The following is an 18,913-nucleotide window of genomic DNA, read 5'->3' on the forward strand; positions in this document are numbered from 1 at the left end:
TTAATGGACTCAGCTGTGATGGTGAATAGAACCTTCTGGTCGTGATACATTATGGTTCTGTGGCTGGGGACGTAACATGCATAGCACATATGAATAATTTCTGGAAAGATGTGAACTTGGGGAACTGGTATTTAGGCAAATTTGATTCCCAAAGGCGAATCTCATAGCATGGTTGAGGTATTTGTCCCTACTTTGACAATGCACTTTGAGTAGGGGATCTAGGGTAGTGATATCTTTTATTTGAAAGTCCCTGTCAAGTAGGGGAAGGTGGTCCAAGTCCAAATGGGGAGTAGTAATGGGTCTTACATCCATGGCGATGGGGGTAGCCATAAATCAATTCTTATGGATTTGAATTATGCTTTGGGGGTTTCAGCAAAGGTTCTTGGGATTTTTAAAGGATCTTAGGTAAACAAAAGTCTTGTAGGTGGTTATGGCTCAGAGTGTTAAAATTAAAGTAAATTTGATATTTTTTTACTTAATTAATAGTGTTATGAGGGTGAATTTACTTGGAATTTGATAATGGAGTTGGTATTCCATGGTTAAATACCTAGAATTATGTGAAATTGACGGTAAATGGTGGTTGATGGCGGCTGTAGAGGTTCGTACAGTTCTGGTACGGACTGATGAATGATCTGGGCTGTCTGCAACATCTGTGGAGCAATGTCGGAGGTATGTGAGCAAATTTTCTATTTGTAGGGGTCGCAACGACTTTCTGAGTTCTCAATAGAAAATGCGTGAAAAGAGTGAAAAGAGGGGTAATTGGGCTTATATAGAAAAAACGTTAATTTTGGCGGGTTCATTAATTGATGAACAATGGGAAGTTTTTCAGTTATACTAGAAGGTGGTTTAATGGGGTCATCGCATTGCTTTTGAGAGGGAAGTGGTTTTGAGGGGGGCTCACCCGATCTAGTTGAGCGCGTGACATGTAGCATTCTGGGGGTCAGGGAAAACTGCCTTATCGGGCGGGTAAAGGACGGACATCGGGCCAGACCGATATGGACGTGAGCCATAGGATGAGGGGGAGGGAGATTCTATGGGAGTCGGGTGATGGAGTTGCACGACAATTTACACAAAACGTTTTCGAGGGGCCCATGGGTCTAATCACTGGCGGTATAGGATTAAATTAAAACTTAATCTCATCGGGGGCGCTTTAATATAGGATTAAGGACTAAGGGTGGGGTTTTAATATATTTTGTGGGATATGGGGTAGTCATATAGTTTATAAATAAACTAAGGGGTGGGATTACTTTATATAAAGGAGTTAAACATATACGGGCCAATGGGTTTTTCGAGAATTTTATATATTTAATTAAAAAGTTAATATGAGGTGAAATGAGTGGAAGGGGTATTGTACTTAGGTATACAAAATATTATGCGCTTTCCATACACTTAGTACTTAGGATAAATGTATTTGATGGGTTTTTGCATAAAATATGTTTATCATGAGGTTTTCCTAGGCAAAAAGAATTTAACGTTAGGAAAGGGGGTTTTGTGAGGGGGATGAATGAATTGCAAGGGAATTTAACACCTTTGCTTCTTAAGTCGTCAAGCTGAGGGCCCAGTCCCACCAGAATTCAGAGAAATGCTCTGAGGCTCTTTGAATTAAAGAACTATAGGTATTAATATTTTTATTATGAAAGGGAAATTAGTGAGTGTTATAGGGGTTAAAATGAATGATGGGGAATTAATCATTTTGAACTAGTGAACCATTGCTTTTTCCTTTGTAAAATGCTTTTTGTACATAGAAACATATCATTTAAGCATAATGGATGTGCTTTTATCAAGTGATCTTTGTAATCATGCAACCTTTCTATTACTTACCCATTCACCTACCCTACCATTTTTTCTTCCTTTATTTGGGTGCATTTAGGCTAGCAAACCCTTATCAATATTTTTATTTTCTTTTACAAAGTAAGCTATCTAATTCTAACCTTATATCATCCAAGGGCTCAGATTAAACTGATGAGCTCCTTTTATTTACTTTACTTATCTAATGATCTCCTAAGATTACATTGTTTGGTCAGATTTTATTCGCTAATTATAAACATAAAATTCAAAACATGAAATGGCCAAGTTTAAGCATTTTGACTATCATGGATTGTGGCATGAGTAACAAGCTGCACACAATCATTATTATGCATAAAAGTAAATAATAGTGGAATTTTGAGTTGCACACTTTCATGGTCTCTTTTTGTCTTTTGGGGTTCATATATCTTTTTGTTTTGACCTTTTCTTATTCTTTTGTCCTTTGATTATTCTTTTAGGACATACCCTCTTTACATTTTTTAATATGGAAAACATTTGCAGAAAGAAAAGGTATGTACAATATTACAAGGCTTCACCTTAGTCATTCAAAATTATGACTCCTATTGGTATATGAACATAATAGTGGCTCCACTTGGGGAGGTCATTTTCTGGTGAAATGTCAAGGACTTTGTAGATATTAACCAGGGTGAGAGAGAATTTAAGAATTCTCAAACCAGGATTAAAATGAGGAACAGAGGTTAATCATGAGCAAAGGGAAATTAAGAATCCTTTACTATAGATAAGAGGGAAACTACCTAGACTAAGGAGCAATCAAGAATTCCTTAACTTAGATAATTAGCAGAAAACATTAAAATGCATAATAGTTAAAATAGAGTGCAATGAAGCAAATTATGAGATATCAGTCCATATTATAGCATTCAGATTTGAGATCCATTAAAGATTATGGAAAATCTTTTAAATAAAAATAACAACACAAGAGAAAATACTTGACTGCACTTTCGCTCTACACATGAATCTAGTGAAATGTCTTGGCTTTATTCATTAATCCAGCTTACTGGTCCAAACAGTGCTACAATAGCTTACAATCTTTGATCAAGAAAGTCTATAGAAATGTCTATGAATCCACCCTACATACTTTGAATTGTGAAGCATTTATACAAAAAATTATTACAAAATATCTCAAACTAACTTGAGATTTAATTTAGGAAATACAAGTATCTTCTTACAAGAATATAGAGACAACTAATGAACTATTTCATGCTGTCCCTTTTTATTTGGTACTACTGGCTTTTATGGTTGAATTTGTAGCCCTTTATGCTAGCTTGTAGTTGGGTCTTTCATGCTGGAATCTTCTTTAATTTTGATCTTTCACCTAATACTCTTTGACCCTGATACCCTTTGACTATGCTGCCCTGTTTTCATCTGTTTACCTCGCTGCTTTCATTTTTATTGTGTAGTAACTTTTTGTTGTAAATTAATCATATTAAATTAGTCATTGTCTCCCACCATTCTGCATTAGGTAATTTTACATTTATCATCCTCCTATAGATCGCGTCAGCTTCTGTATACTTCGAAAAATTGGGCTTGCTGATGAATAAGTGTTTTATCTCATGTTCAAGGAAAAACAAGTTCTCAGATGTGTTGTACAAAACTTTTCCTATTGGCAGTGCTTTTATGGATGAAGTGCTTGCTTGTTCCTTAGCCAACTGTTTGAGTCTGTTATCATAGTCTAGTTGTGTCATAAGTTTATCATTGATAACTAATGGACTGGGCAAACCTTTCTCCCTCAAAATTTGGAATTTAGCCATGAACCTATCAATGGCTATTTGCATGTCGTGGCACTTTTATTCTAAGTTAAGCATAAGGTTCCTTTTGGAAAGGACCTTCCTTATTTCCAAGATGGTTTCAGTCTTGTCTTCTATATTGAGTTCTTGGAGCTCATACCTATTTTTGCTGTTGAGGAAGTGGATGAGTCTATTGGCATCCTCAGGCATGTCTCCTAATTCTTCTTTGAGCTTTTGGATAGCTTTTGTAGGAAGAGTTTGCTTCAGAAAGATGTCAACATGAGGTGCATGCACACCATCACGGACGACCAAGCTTGGCATCAGCTTACCACCTTCACCATCATAAGCATGTGAAAGAGTTGGTCTCACCACAATGGAACAAGTGTCAGTGATGTCTTGCTTGGCTTTTTCAAGACATGTTGTCTCACATGAGTACATGTGCATTGTAACGTTGAGTCATGTCAAGTGTAAGTCGAGTGTCAATAGTTGGACGTAACAGTCATAAAGTAGGTGAAGAGTCATGAGGGTAGTTGAACTGTCACAAAGGGGAATGTCAAGAGTCACCCCACCCTTTGCTATAAATAGTCCCTCATAACTCATTGTATAGGATTTTGGTTAGCTAAGCTTCTACTAAGACTATCTTGAAGAAGGCTTGGACAATATTGTAATGTGCCTTGGCTTGTCCATTGCACAGAGCTAGTACGTCTATTTGGAGGAGCAGGCAGATGTGGCTATATCATTTCACTGATTGGGCTAGCAGGTTTACATGGATGTATTGTATGATTGGAACTTACACTTTTATATAATAAGAGCCAACACATTTTCATGCATATGTTGTTATTGTAGTTGGACTGCTCTGGTTGCCTTAATGATATATGTTGTTTAACTTACGTATTTGTGTATGAATGGATTCACATGCAATTATATGAACCTTGTTACAAATGTGTTGTATATGTTGTTAATGCTATCACCATCTGTGTCAACTGCTCTGTCAGAAAACAAACAGAACTTTCACACGAACCTTGTTGTAACAATCGTTGCACTTGTTCATACTGATCCGTGAGTGTTGTATGTGTTATCTTACCTTGTATGTTGTGAGTACCACATCCGAGTGGACTGCTCCGCCGAAAGCTGTGTATGTCCTTTTTTGTTGTGTTCCTAGCCGAGTTGGGACTGATCCCTTTCAACTTGGAACTCACCTTCACCCTTATTTCCCCCTTTTGTGTTAGAACCTCTCATGCATCTTCCTTGATTGACTGTAGCAGTCACACCCTTGCTACTGACAAAGTTATCTTACTTGCCTCTGTGTGACATCACGGTCTAGGCATTACCTTACGACCCACTACTAGGACTCCTACACCAAATGGTTTGAGGTCCAATTGGGACTTCTTACTGGGGATATCCCCTTTACATTTTGGCGGGTCCAACACCACCAACATTTCTGGCGCTAGAAGGAGGGCTTGATGATAAGTTGTGTCCTCTCATCCAGTTTTGAACCTTTGCATATCTTTCATGGAGTCTTGCACTCTTCTTCCCTCGAGGTGTTTTTCGAATCATTAAGATGTCTCCATCTCGGGGAAGCTTTTCGATCTCTTGTACACTCACACGTATTATGGTGAAGGCGAAGTGGCCTGGACTAAGCACTTACATAACTTTCTTCCCATGATTCATGAGGAATATGAGTTTTCTCACGAACAGGCCAGTTCGCTGATTGCATACACACTTCACGAATCTCCATTTCATTGGGTGCCAAGCCTACTGACTGACACTGTGCACCCATTTGAGCACTTCTGTGATCTTATGAAGACACGTTCTATCATTTTGATCCAGAACATCTTGACAGTAAACTGTTACAACAATGGAGTGCTCCACATGAATCCATTATTGATTTTTGGCAGCGCTTCCATGACTTGAAGTTTCAAGCTCTGAGGAGCTAGATGAAATTTGCTTATCTTTGGGACCAGTTCAAGTACTGCCTTAAGAAATTTGCCCGTCCCAAGAGAGCATTTGAGATCAAGCCTCGCTCAACATTCTTCATTGATGGAGTTGCGCAATCTCATGTGGAATTTGGCACTATCTCAACTGACTACATGCCTTCCTATTATTCAACAGCTCCACCACTGCCCAGTGATGTTGAGGATCATGCTCACACACCTATTCATCCTTCACACCCTCCCAACATCACTTCAATCAATTTTTGCACAAATTTAGTTATAAGTCCTTCGAGTCCTCATATGCATTCTTTTCTATGACCTTCGTCTTTGCACCCAAGTGTTCCTCTGGATGATGCTCTCTTGTGTTCATCCATTCCGGACTCTTCACTTGTTGTGAATGAGGAACAAACCAGTGATGGAGTTGGTGTTACAAAACCAACATGTACTATCATTCATGAAGAGTATGAGTGGGAACTTGAGCATCAAAACTCGGTGAAGGATGACTCCCTTCCGTCCGAGCCCCCTCCATTCTTTCCTAACATCGTTGGTGAACCAGCCATCCATGATTTCACATGTGTGTCTTCATCCACGAATGCAACCATTGTTGATCTTTCACAAGACACATCGTGTGTTATCCCATCATCCAACAATGGAGAGGAACAATCATTCATTGTAAATCCACTTGATCTTTCATCTGATTTTTTTGGAAACGCAGAGGGTGAACATCCTTCCTTCTCATCTACCCCTCAGTTTGATTCATCAAACCATGAGGATGCCGACCAACATCATGAATTTTCTGATCTTGGTTATCGTGATCTCTTCACCTCATCATCTGATCACGACATTGATTCACTCGTTGTTAATCCATCTAAGCCACTGGTCTATGAAGATCCATCTGTCAACGAAGTCAAAACCCTACATACCATCGAGGCACTTCAACCCGAGCTGATGGTTATGTCAGGCCCTCGCTGTCCTGAGGTTGATTTCATTTCCGATCCAAAATTTTTTCAAACACTCAAGGCTCCTCATCACTCATCTGTATGCATTCAAGATCAATCTAACACTCAAATATTATTTACTACACTCGAACTACATGATCCCATTTCTCATTAATTGGAGGAGTCTTACATTGCAAAAACTCATGTGCAATGCAAGTTATCTTTGTTTCTTTCATTTGCTTGCATGTCACAGTCAAGACTGTGCTTATCATTCAAAGTTTCACGTAGTGTCACACAACACCATGATAAGTTCGCCGACTGCCTATCATGCACATGCACTCACTTATTTCTTGTGGGCACTTTAAATCACGAAGTGTGGTTGTCTTCATTGTTATATCTTCCTTTCTTGCTGGTTCACACAACTGGGTTGCTCGCGGACCAAGCCTTCACCAACATGGGTCGACCAATGCGCCGGTGGCTGCATTGGAAGTATCACTTCATGTGATCAGGCCCATGTACCGTTAGTGTAGGAGTAGGAGTGGTGTTTAATTTCAGTTGTTTACTTGCATGCTTGTTTCGTACGTGCTTTGTTTTCTTGTTTGTTTGCTTGCTTTGCTTTCATTTTTGCTTCCGCTCTTTCTTTGCTTTGTTGATTGTTAGTTTGTTCACTTGTTTCATTCATAGGTTATTTTTGCATGAAACCATGTATGACTCTTGAAGCGAGATGGGTAAAGTAGAAGAGGGCTTGTACAACTATCACTACTTGGTGATTTGTCATCTTTCCACTATATGATGAGCTTGTTACTTCTAGTCCATGATACGCCGAAGGAAAATATGTACTGTTTGAAGTGAACCTTGGTGTAAACACATTTCTTATGCACTGACTAGTGTCACCTTCTCTAGTCGATTGCTTTTGGGTAAACCCTTGTCAGCTCAGTCAAGTAGAGTAAGGTAAGAGGGAAAACCTTAACAAACACGTTAGAGATACAATAAACTACTTCTCTTCTGGAACAACCTCTTCTACTCTCAATAAGTCAGAATCCGTCTTCCGCCTTTGAAATGAATAAGTGTTATGCACAGTGAAAAATCAAAAAATGAAAAGTAAAAAATTCAAAATGAAAATGAATAAGGCAAAAGAAGAGAAAGGCTTCTTGCGCAGGGATGTGATGCAAGTAACTCTGACGGGGTATTGACCAGGTTCACTGGCAGCGAAGCCATGCTTGTGTTCCTATGTGACTCCACCGGGCTGTTGTCTAGGCCTGTTGGCAGTGGAGCAACACCACAGATGAAACTAAGAATCTGATGACTATACTGCTTGTGCACCTATATACCCCTCAACCCCAATCGAAACAAATGTGTTGCCTTGGCTTGGAATGTGTGTTAATCGACTAAGGGTTTGTAAGATGCTACATCTTACAATCAAGTTAGTGTGAAACTAAGATGAGTTGAAAACTGAGCAATACTTTCGAGGTGTTAAACTTGCTTTCCACGAAAAAGGTCCATTAAGAGAGCTGGAGTTCTACCAGTGTGTCGCCAAGTGTTGTAGCGACTACAACCACCCTCCAAAATTTTGCGTTAGCCTCGTTTTGGAACCTCCCTTCCAACCTTCACAACAACTTGCCTTGCTTCATCAAGTTCACAATCTTAGTGTCTTTCTTGCACAAAGGCAGCATGTCGGTCACAACTTGATCCATTCCCCTCACAGGTTGTTCACCAGGACTTGGTCCAGCTGCAGGTTGAGCAACTTCCCCTTGAAATTTGCACATTTTTGGAGGGAAACCATCCTTCCCTTAAGCAATTGCACAATCCTCTTTGGCAGCTTGTTGGGCTCTAGGATTGTGCAATCCTGCTTGCCAACACTCCTAGCAGGATTTGCACAAATTTCCTCAGCAAGGCTGCTCAACCTAGAATTTTCACAAATCTAGGTAGCAGTCAGTTGCTCAGCCCATAAATTTCACAAATATCCTGGGCAACCAGCATGGCTCCCAGCTAGAAATGTGCATTTTTCTCCAACAATTGAACAATCTCTTGCATGTGCAGCTGAGTTGACCAGTTCCTTCTGGGACTGAGCCAAGCATATTTGCATGCATAGGCTACTTCTCCTAAGGAAAAATGCAAAGGCATCCCTTATCTCAGGGATCTATTTTTAGTAGTTGGAGGTTACATGCAAGGAGCCATTCAGAAACTTCCCACCAAGTATCGCTTCCCCTAGATTTGTGGCATGCACGTCACAACCTAGATGTTATCAAAACTCATCAACGAGACACTGCAGAGCTCATTTCTCACATCAACCGTTCATCTCTGACATCCCACATCACATCTAGGAGAAGTCGGCACATTCAACTCAGCTGTTTTGTGGTAAGTCTGCTTCCCATGCCTTGTGCTGCATTTTTGTCACTTTTTGTGTTTTCGCTTGTGGGAGTACTATTTGCTTGATTTATTTGAATGCTTGACATTGTTTACATGTATACTAGCTTGCCCCGACTCTGTTTTAGTTTTCGTTGCTATCTCACTATTGTCGTATGCGAGAAACTATTTTGCATGGACATTCCCCAACCAGCGAACTGCCTCACCCACATGCATGTTGATTTGTTTGCTAAATATTTCATTCATGTTTTGCATGCACTGTCAATCACTTCTACTATCACTTAGTGTTGCCATGGATTTACTATCTTAGTTTCTTTCAGTTGCCCGTCAGGGAGTTGGGCCAACATTGGTCGGGACTCTACCTTCACCAAGGCTTCATTGCACAATTTGGGGAAGGAAGGCTCACCTTCCTCTCTAGATTTATGCATTCCTACCCAACACTAGCCTCCAGGACTATTTTGCACATTTCTGGAGGACAGTGGCTGCTTGGCCCAACAAATTGTGCAAATGTGTCCCTAGGCCAACATTCCTTCCCAGCTAGAATTCTGCATTGCACAATCCAGCAGTCATCAGCCAGACTGGACTATGCATTGCATAGTTCCAGTAGTCATTCAGTCTCCTAGAAGCCCAGACTATGCCTTGTGTAGTCTTGGCAGTCAGTCTCTTGACCTCCTAGTCGAAATTGCCCAACCTTCATGATCAGTCACACAGGTATGTTGAAAATCAGTTCTCATGTTCATTTTGTTTTTGACTGACAGATTGCTTGCCATGAGTGTTGCCATGTCTCCAGGTATCCTATTTGTTCATTTGTCTCTCAGTAGTACAGATACAATGGTTTTTAGGAGAGTAGAGACGAAGACATTGTTCTGAGCACACTTGGGGATTCAGTTGATCAAGTGTCCACAGACTTGCCTACCCATGAAGACATCAAGTTGTTCGTAGAAAAGGACATCAAGATATGATAGCAGCAACATCAAAACAAGCAACATCATGAAAAATAGTTGAAGATAGCATACCAAATGAAACAAATGCAAGAGGAGGGTTGTTGAGAACATGGAGGCAGAACAATTTTGCAAGCTCAAGCAGGTCCATTGATTATGAAAGAAACTTTGGAGACTCCAGCTATGAAGTGACGACAAGAAATGAAGATCATATGGAGGCAGAAGATGGAACAAAGAAGGAGTTGCATGTGCTAAAGCAGTAACTCAGGAAGAACATGAAGCTGCACAGACAAATGAATGAGCTACAATAGGAACAAGAACAACAATGGGTGCACCATGCACTCATGGATGAAACTGCGCTCATACAAGTTAAGGATCCATCCTAGCAGATGACACAGAGTAGACATGGTGAGAAATTTTGTTGATCGCATGCAAGGGATTCAACAGCATGCATGTCATTGAATGCATGCATGCAATCCAACCCATTCAACACACTCACCAAGGTGAAGACAAGAAGCAAGTCAAACTGGGGCTGAACACGTACTTCGGCAAGTTGATGCACATGACCACCAACACAAACTTGAGGTTAGCACAGACACTATGCATCAGTATGTTGTCGGTTCAACCCATACCCAAGAATACCATGCACATGTTAGTAGACGAGTTGGATGAAGGTGCCGAACCAATGCACAGGTTGCAACAGAGGCAAGAGTTCGCTTCAGCAAGATGTCACCATGAGGTGCATGCACACCATCATGGACGACCAAGCTTGGCATAAGCTTACCACCTTCACCATCACAAGCATGTCAAAGAGTTGGTCTTACCACAATGGATTGAGTGTCAGTGATGTCTTGCTTGGCTTGCTCAAGCCATGTTGTCTCACATGAGTACATGTGCATTGCGACGTCGAGTCATGTCAAGTGTAAGTTAAGTGTTAATAGTTGGACATAATAGTCATAGAGTAGGTGAAGAGTCATGAGGGTAGTTGAACTATCACAAAGGGGAATGTCAAGAGTCACCCCACCCTTTGCTATAAATAGTCCCTCATAACTCATTGTATAGTCTTTTGGTCAGCCAAGCTTCTACTAATACTATCTTGAAGAAGTCTTGGACAGTATTGTAACACGCCTTGGCTTCTCCACTACATGGAGCTAGTACATCTCTTTGGAGGAGCAAGTGGATGTGGTTGTATCGTTTCACTGATGGGCCTAGCAGGCTTACATGGATGTATTGTATGATTGGAACTTACAATTTTATATAATAAGAGCCAACACATTTTCATGCATATGTTGTTATTGTAGTTGGACCTCTCCGGTTGCCTTAATGATATATGTTGTTTAACTTACGTATAATTGTATGAACTGATTCACATGTAATTATATGAATCTTGTTGCAAATGTGTTGTATATGCTATTAATGTTGTCATCGTCCGTGTTGAATATTATTTGGACGCCATATAGAACTTTCACATGAACCATGTTGTAACAACTGTTGCACTCATTCAGATTGATTCGTGAGTGTTGTACATGTTATCTTACCTTGTATGTTTTGACTATCACATCTGAGTGGACTGCTCCACCGGAATCTGTGTATGTCATTTTGTGTTGTGTGTTCCTAGCCGAGTTGGGACTGATCCCTTTCAACTTGGAACTCACCTTCACCCTTATCTCCCCCTTTTGTGTTAGAACCTCTCATGCATCTTTCCTGACTCACTGCAGCAGTCACACCCTTGCTACTGACAAAGTTATCTTACTTGCCTCTGTGCGACATCGCAGTCAAGGCATTACCTTACAACCCACTGCTGGGACTCCTACACCAAACGGTTTGAGGTCTAATTGGGACTTATTATTGGGGAGATCCCCTTGACATGTTGGTAGGTCCAGCACCACCAAGATTTCTGGCACTAGAAGGAGGGTCTGATGACAAGCTGTGTCCTCTCATCCAGTTTTTAAACTTTGCATATCTTTCATGAAGTCTTGCACTCTTCTTCCCTTGAGGTGTTTTTCGAATCGTGAATATGTCTCCATATCGGGGAAGCTTTTTGATCTCTTGTACACTCACATGTATGATGGTGAAGGTGAAGTGGCCTGGCCTGAGCACTTACATAAATTTCTTTCCATGATTCATGAGGAAGATGAGTTTTCTGACGAATAGGCCGGTTTTTTGCTTGCATACACACTTTGCAAATCTCCATTTCATTGGGTGCTCAGCCTACCGACTGACACCATGCACCCATTTGAGCACTTTTGTGATCTTATTGAAGACACATTCTATCATTTTGATCAATACCATCTTGACCATAAACTGTTACAACAACGGAGGGCTCCGCATGAATCCATTATTGATTTTTGGCAGTGCTTTCATGACTTGCAGTTTCAAGCTTCGAGGAGCCAGATGAAATTTTCTTATCTTTGGGACTGGTTCAAGTACTACCTTAAGAAATCTACCTGTCCCAAGAGAAAGTTTGAGATCAAGCCTCACTCAACATTCTTCGTTGATGGAGTTGCAAAATCTCATGTGGAAGCGAGCACTATCTCAACTGACTGTCCACCTTCCTCTTATTCAATAGCTCCACCACTACCCAATGATGTTGAGGATCATGCTCACATACCTGTTCATCCTTCACACCCTCCCAACATCACTTCACTCAATTTTCATGCAAATTTGGTTGTGAGTCCTTTGAGTCCTCATATGCATTCTTTTCTACGACCTACGTCTTCGCACCTAGGTGTTCCTCCGGATGATGTTGTCTTGTGTTCATCCATTTCAGACTCTTCACTTGTTGTGAACGAGGAAAAACCCACTGATGGAGTTGGTGTTGCACAACCAACATGCGCTGTCATTGATGAAGAGTATGAGTGGGAACTTGAGCATGAACACTTGGTGAAGGATGACTCCCTTCTATCCAATCCCCCTTCATTCTTTCCTGACATCGTTGTTGAACCTGCCATCCATGATTTAGCATGTGTGTCTTCATCCACTGATGCACCCATTGTTGATCTTTCATAGGACACACCTTATGTTAGCCCATCATCCAACAATGGAGAGGAACAATCATTCATTGGAAATCCACTTGATATTTCATCTGATTTTTCCTGAAACAAAGAGGGTGAACGTCCTTCCTCCTCATCTACCCCACTGTGTGATTCATCAAACCATGAGGATGCCGACCAACATCCTAAATTTTCTGTTCTTGGTTGTTGTGATCTCTTCACCTCATCATCCGATCATGATGTTGATTCACTCGTTGTTAATCCATCTAAGCCACTGGTCTACTAATATCCATCTATCAACAAAGTCAAAACCCTATAGACTATCGAGGCACTTCAGCCCAAGTTGATGGTTATGCCAGGCCCTCGCTATCCTGAGGTTGGTTTCACTTATATTCAAGAAAATTTTCAAACACTCAAGGCTCCTCATCACTCATCTGTATGCACTCAAGATCAATCTAAAACTCAAATTTTATTTCCTCCACTCGAACTACATGATCCCATTTCTCATGCATTGGAGGAGTCTTACATTGCAAACACTTGTGCGCAACACAAGTTATCTTTGTTCCTTTTGTTTGCTTGCATGTCATAGTCAAAAGTGTGCTTATGCTTCAAAATTTCACGTAGTGTCACACAACACCATGATAAGTACGCGGGCTACCTATCATGCACATGCACTCACTTATGTCCCGTGGGCACTTTGAATCACGAAGTGTGGTTTTCTTCATTGTTATGTCTTCCTTGCTTGCTGGTTCACACAACTGGGTGCTTGCGGACCAAGCCTTCACCAACATGGGTCAACCAATGCACCGGTGGCTGCATTGGAAGCATCACTTCGTGTGATCAGGCCCATGTACTGTTAGTGTAGGAGTAGGAGTAGTGTTTTCTTTCAGTTGTTTTCTTACATGGAGGTTAAAGGAGCCATTCAGAAACCTCCCACCAAGTGTCGCTTCCCCTAGATTTGTGGCATGCACGTCACAACCTAGATGTTATCAAAAATCATCAACGAGACACTGTAGAGCTCATTCCTCACATCAACCTTGTAGCTCTGACATCCCACATCACATCTAGGAGTAGTAAGCACATTCAGCTCAGTTGTTTTGGGGTAAGCCTGCTTCCCATGCCTTACACTGCATTTCTGTTGCTTTTTGTGTTTTTTCTTGTGGGAGTACTATTTGCTTGATTTATTTGAATGCTTGATATTGTTTACATGTATACTAGCTTGTCCCGGCTCTGTTTTAGTTTTCGTTGATATCTCACTGCTGTCGCATGCACGAAGCTGTTTTTCATGGACATTCGCCCAACCGGTGAACTGCCTCACCCACATGCATGTTGATTTGTTTGATGAATCTTTCATTCATGTTTTGCATGCATTTTCAATCACTTTTGCTATTAGTTAGTGTCACCATGGATTTACTGTCTTAGTTTCTTTTAGTTGCACGTCGGGGAGTCGGGCCAACCTTGGCCTGAAGTCTACCTTCACCAAGGCTGCATTGCACAATCTGGGGAAGGAAGATTCACCTTCCTCTCCAGATTTGCGCATTCCTGCCTAACACTAGATTCTAGGCCCAAGAAATTATGCAAATCTCTCCCTAGGCCAACAGTCCTTCCCAACTGGAATTGTGTATTGCGCAATCCAGTAGTCAACAACTAGACTGGACTCTGAATTGCGTAGTTCCACTGGTCAGTTAGTCTCCCAGTGGCCCAGACTGTGCCTTGTGCAGTCTTGACAGCCGATCTCTTGACCTCCCGACCGAAATTGCGCAACCTTCATGATCAATCACACATGTATGTTGCAAATTAGTTCTCATGTTCATTTTGGTTTTCAACTGACAGATTGCTTGCCGTGAGTGTTGCCATGTCTCCAGGTATCCCAGGTGTTCATCTTCCTGTTAGTAGTACAGGTACAATGGTTTCCAGGAGAGCAGAAATGAAGACACTGTTCAGAGCACACTTGGGGATGCAATCGATCAAGTGTCCATCGACTTGCCTACCCACGAAGACATCAAGTTGTTCGTAGACAAGGACATCAAGATATGATAGCAACAACATCACAGTGAGCAACATCATGAAAAACAACTGAAGACAACATACCAAATGAAATGAATGAAAGAGGAGGGTTGTTGACAACACGGAGGTGGAACAAGGTTGTAATCTCAAGCAGGTCCATTGATGATGAAAACAAGTTTGGAGACTCTGACTATGAAGTGACGACACGACATCAAGATCACGTGAATGTAGAAGATGGAATAAAGAAGGAGTTGCATATGTTGAAGCAACAACTTTGGAAGAACATGAAGCTACACAGATAGACGAATGAGTTGCAATAGGAACAAGAACAACAGTGGCCGCAACATGCACTCACGGATGAAACTGCACCTGTAAAAGTTAATGATCCATCCCAACAGCTAACATGGATCAGACATGGTGAGCAATTTTTTTGATCGCATGCAATGGATTCAACAACATGCATGTCGTTGAAAGCACGCATGCAATCCAACCCATTCAACACACTCACTAAGGCGAAGACAAGAAGCAAGTCAAACTTGGGCTGAACATGTACTTCGGTAAGTTAATGTGCATGAACACCAACACACACTTGAGGTTAGCATAGACACTGTGCATCAGTGTGTTTCTGGTCCAACCATACCCAAGAAGACCATGCGCATGTTAGCAGGCGAGTTGGATGAAGGGGATGAACCAATGCACCAGTTGCAACAGAGGCAAGATTTCACTTCAGCAAGATGTCACCATGAGGTGCATGCACACCATCACAAAGGGGAATGCCAAGAGTCACCCCACCCTTTGCTATAAATAGTCCCTCATAACTCATTGTATAGTCTTTTGGTTAGCCAAGCTTCTACTAAGACTATCTTGAAGAAGGATTAGATAGTATTGTAACACGCCTTGGCTTCTCCATTGCACGGAGCTAGTACATCTCTTTGGAGGAGGAGGTGGATGTGGGTGTATTGTTTCACTAATGGGGCCAGTAGGTTTACATGGGTTTATTGTATGATTGGAACTTACACTTTTATATAATAAGAGCCAACACATTTTCATGCATATGTTGTTATTGTAGTTGGACTTCTCCAGTTGCCTTAATGATATATGTTGTTTAACTTACGTATTTTTGTATGAACTTATTCACATGCAATTATATGAATCTTGTTGCAAATGTGTTGTATATGCTGTTAATGTTGTCACCATCTGTCTTGACTACTTTGTCGGACGCTAGATAGACCTTTCACATGATCCTTGCTGTAACAACCGTTGCACTCGTTCAGACTGATCCGTGAGTGTTGTACGTGTTATCTTACCTTGTATGTTGTGACTACCACATCTGAGTGAACTGCTCTGCCAAAATCTATGTATGTCCTTTAGTGTTGTGTGTTCCTAGCCGAGTTGGGATTGATCTCTTTCAACCTGGAACTCACCTTCATCCTTATCTCCCCCTTTTGAGTTAGAACGTCTCACGCATCTTCCTTGACTCACTGCATTAGTCACACCCTTGCTACTGACAGAGTTATCTTACTTGCCTCTATGCGACATCGTGGTCAAGACATTACCTTACAACCCACTGCTGGGACTCCTAAACCAAATGGTCTGAGGTCTAATTAGGACTTCTTACTGGGGAGATCCCCTTGACATGTTGGCAGGTCCAACACCACCAACAGAACGACAAGGCGAGGTGCTTAGTATCATAATTTCTTTATTCAATAATTCTCACAAGTATTTTTTTCATCTGATTTGACTCTAATAAATATTTTATATATAAAATCTTATGTTTAATAAGGATATTCCAAAAGTGGAAGTAACACATGCTCCACTTCCCTCTTAGGTGGCCTGCCTTTCCTCTATTAGAACACTTCTTTGAATACACATAAATTTTCTTATAGTTGACACTTTCAATTTTCACACATACTACAAAGGATACCTTCACACCCACTAATTAAGAAGTGTCTTTCTAATACTATATCAAGAGGAAAAATGTTATGCAACCAACTCACAAAATAGAAGAAAAGATAGATCAAGGACTTCAAAGTTAGCCTCTTCGAGGGGGAAACCTCCTTTACATTACGAAAATGAACAATTCATTGATGATACAAATGAAAAAACCTCCTTTCTATATATACGAGTCTAAGGGGTCACAATATAATCAAAACCTACATAAAAATAACAATATATGGGCATAACAATAACAATAGTGGGCTTCTATGGGGCACAATAATAACAATATGGGGACAATAGGGGCACAACAATAACAATAAGGGCTACAATGACAATATTAATGGGGGAATCACTACTATTATAGGGACCTAACATGCCCCTCTCATTCAAAAAAGTGTTTTCCTTAATGCTGGAGTAGTTATGGATGCTTCTGTATAAAACCCTCATCCTCCCATGTGGAATCTTCAGCAGGTAAGTTCTTCCACTTGATGAGATACTCTAAAATTAATCGATTTCGTAGTTTTCGAGTTCTTGTTTCTGTGACTGATTCAGGTTCCAATATGATTTTTCCTTCCTCGTCAAGTTCTGGCAATATTGTTTGAATTGGGAGCTCGTCACCTATAACCTTCTTTAAGCATGAAACATGGAAAACTAGGTGCACTCGGGAAGTTGCAGGAAGCTCCAATTTGTATGCCATAGTACCAATCTTTTGCAACACCTTGTACAGAGGATAATGCTTTGGTGATAATTTATTATCCTTCTTATCTTGCTTGAGGGATATTTGTTTATATGGTTGTACCCATAGAAATACCCAGTCACCTACATCAAAACTTCTTTTGTTGCGACGTTGATCTGCCTGTTGTTTCATTCTATTCTGCGCCAAAGTGAGGTTATCTTTTAAGAGTTGGAGAACTTGTTGTTGATGCTCGATTTGATATTCCACGACTTGAACCTTAGAATTTTCTCTTAAATATGATGTGATGGATGGTGGATGATATCCATAAAGTGCCATAAATGGGGTCATTTTTGCTACAGTATGGAAGGAAGTGTTATACAACCATTCAACCAGAGGTAACCATTTGACCCATTGTGTTTATTTATCAGCTATGAGCTATGAGCTAACTGAGTACCAAGACAAGAAAATAATTCTGTCCAAAATTTCCAGTGAAAATGGGATCTCTATCGCTTACAATAATCTTTGGGTTTCCATGTAGCTTTTGAATTGTTTCCATAAATGCAGTAGAAAATGTACTGGATTTAAATGGATCAGATAATGCACAAAAGTGTGCATAATTGGTAAGTCTATCAACTACCACCATGATGACACTCTTTCCTTCGGACTTCGGTAAACTTGTGATAAAATTCATTGAAGCCTCCTCCCAACGTTGACTCAAAATGGATAAAGGTTGTAATAGACCTAGGGTCTTAATTTTTTCAACTTTATTTTGTTGGCAAACCAAATATTCCACCACAAACTTTTGAATATCAGATTTAAGGCCATCCCAAAAAAATTCCTTCTTAACCCTGTGGTAAGATTTTAAAAATCCTAAGTGCCCTCCTAAGGGAGTGGTGTGCAATTCCATAAGAATATTTTGTTTCAGTTGGGAATTCTTACATAGGTATAAGCGATCTTTGTACCACAATGAATCATTTTTCTAGCTAAATTTATCAGAGGTACTCAGATCTTGTTGTATCATTTGAATGAGTGCCCACACTTCTTCATTATTATTCCATTCATTCCTTGCTTTGTTTATCCAATTTGGTTGTATAATAGAATTGCACAAAGAAATGCTTCCACATCCTCATCCTTTCTTGAGAGTGCATCTGCCACAACATTTTCCTTCCCTTTTCTGTAGATGATTTCAAAGTCATAACCCAACATCTTTGTGACCCATTTTTGCTACTCTTAGGAGGACAATATTTGTTCTAAAAAGTATTTAAGACTATCATGATATGTTTTTACCTTGAAGTTCCTTCCCATTAGGTAGGGTCACCATTTCTTAAGTGCATGTAGTATTTCCAAAATTTCATTGTCATAAATAACTTTGTGTAAATACTTTCCTTTGATTGGACGACTTTCAAAAGTAATGTGTCTTTCTTCTTGCATTAAAACAACACCAATTCCATTTCCTGAGGCATCACATTCCACAATAAATATTTTTGTGAAGTCCAGCATATCTAAGACTGGTGCTTGGCACATTGCCTCTTTAGGATGTTCATGTTATCTCAAAATCAGGCCCTGGA

This window comes from Pinus tabuliformis, chromosome 4_2 (genome assembly GCF_031772625.1).
Source record: "Pinus tabuliformis cultivar Carrire ecotype Pingquan chromosome 4_2, CPIR1, whole genome shotgun sequence".
Classification (NCBI taxonomy): Eukaryota; Viridiplantae; Streptophyta; class Pinopsida; order Pinales; family Pinaceae; genus Pinus; species Pinus tabuliformis.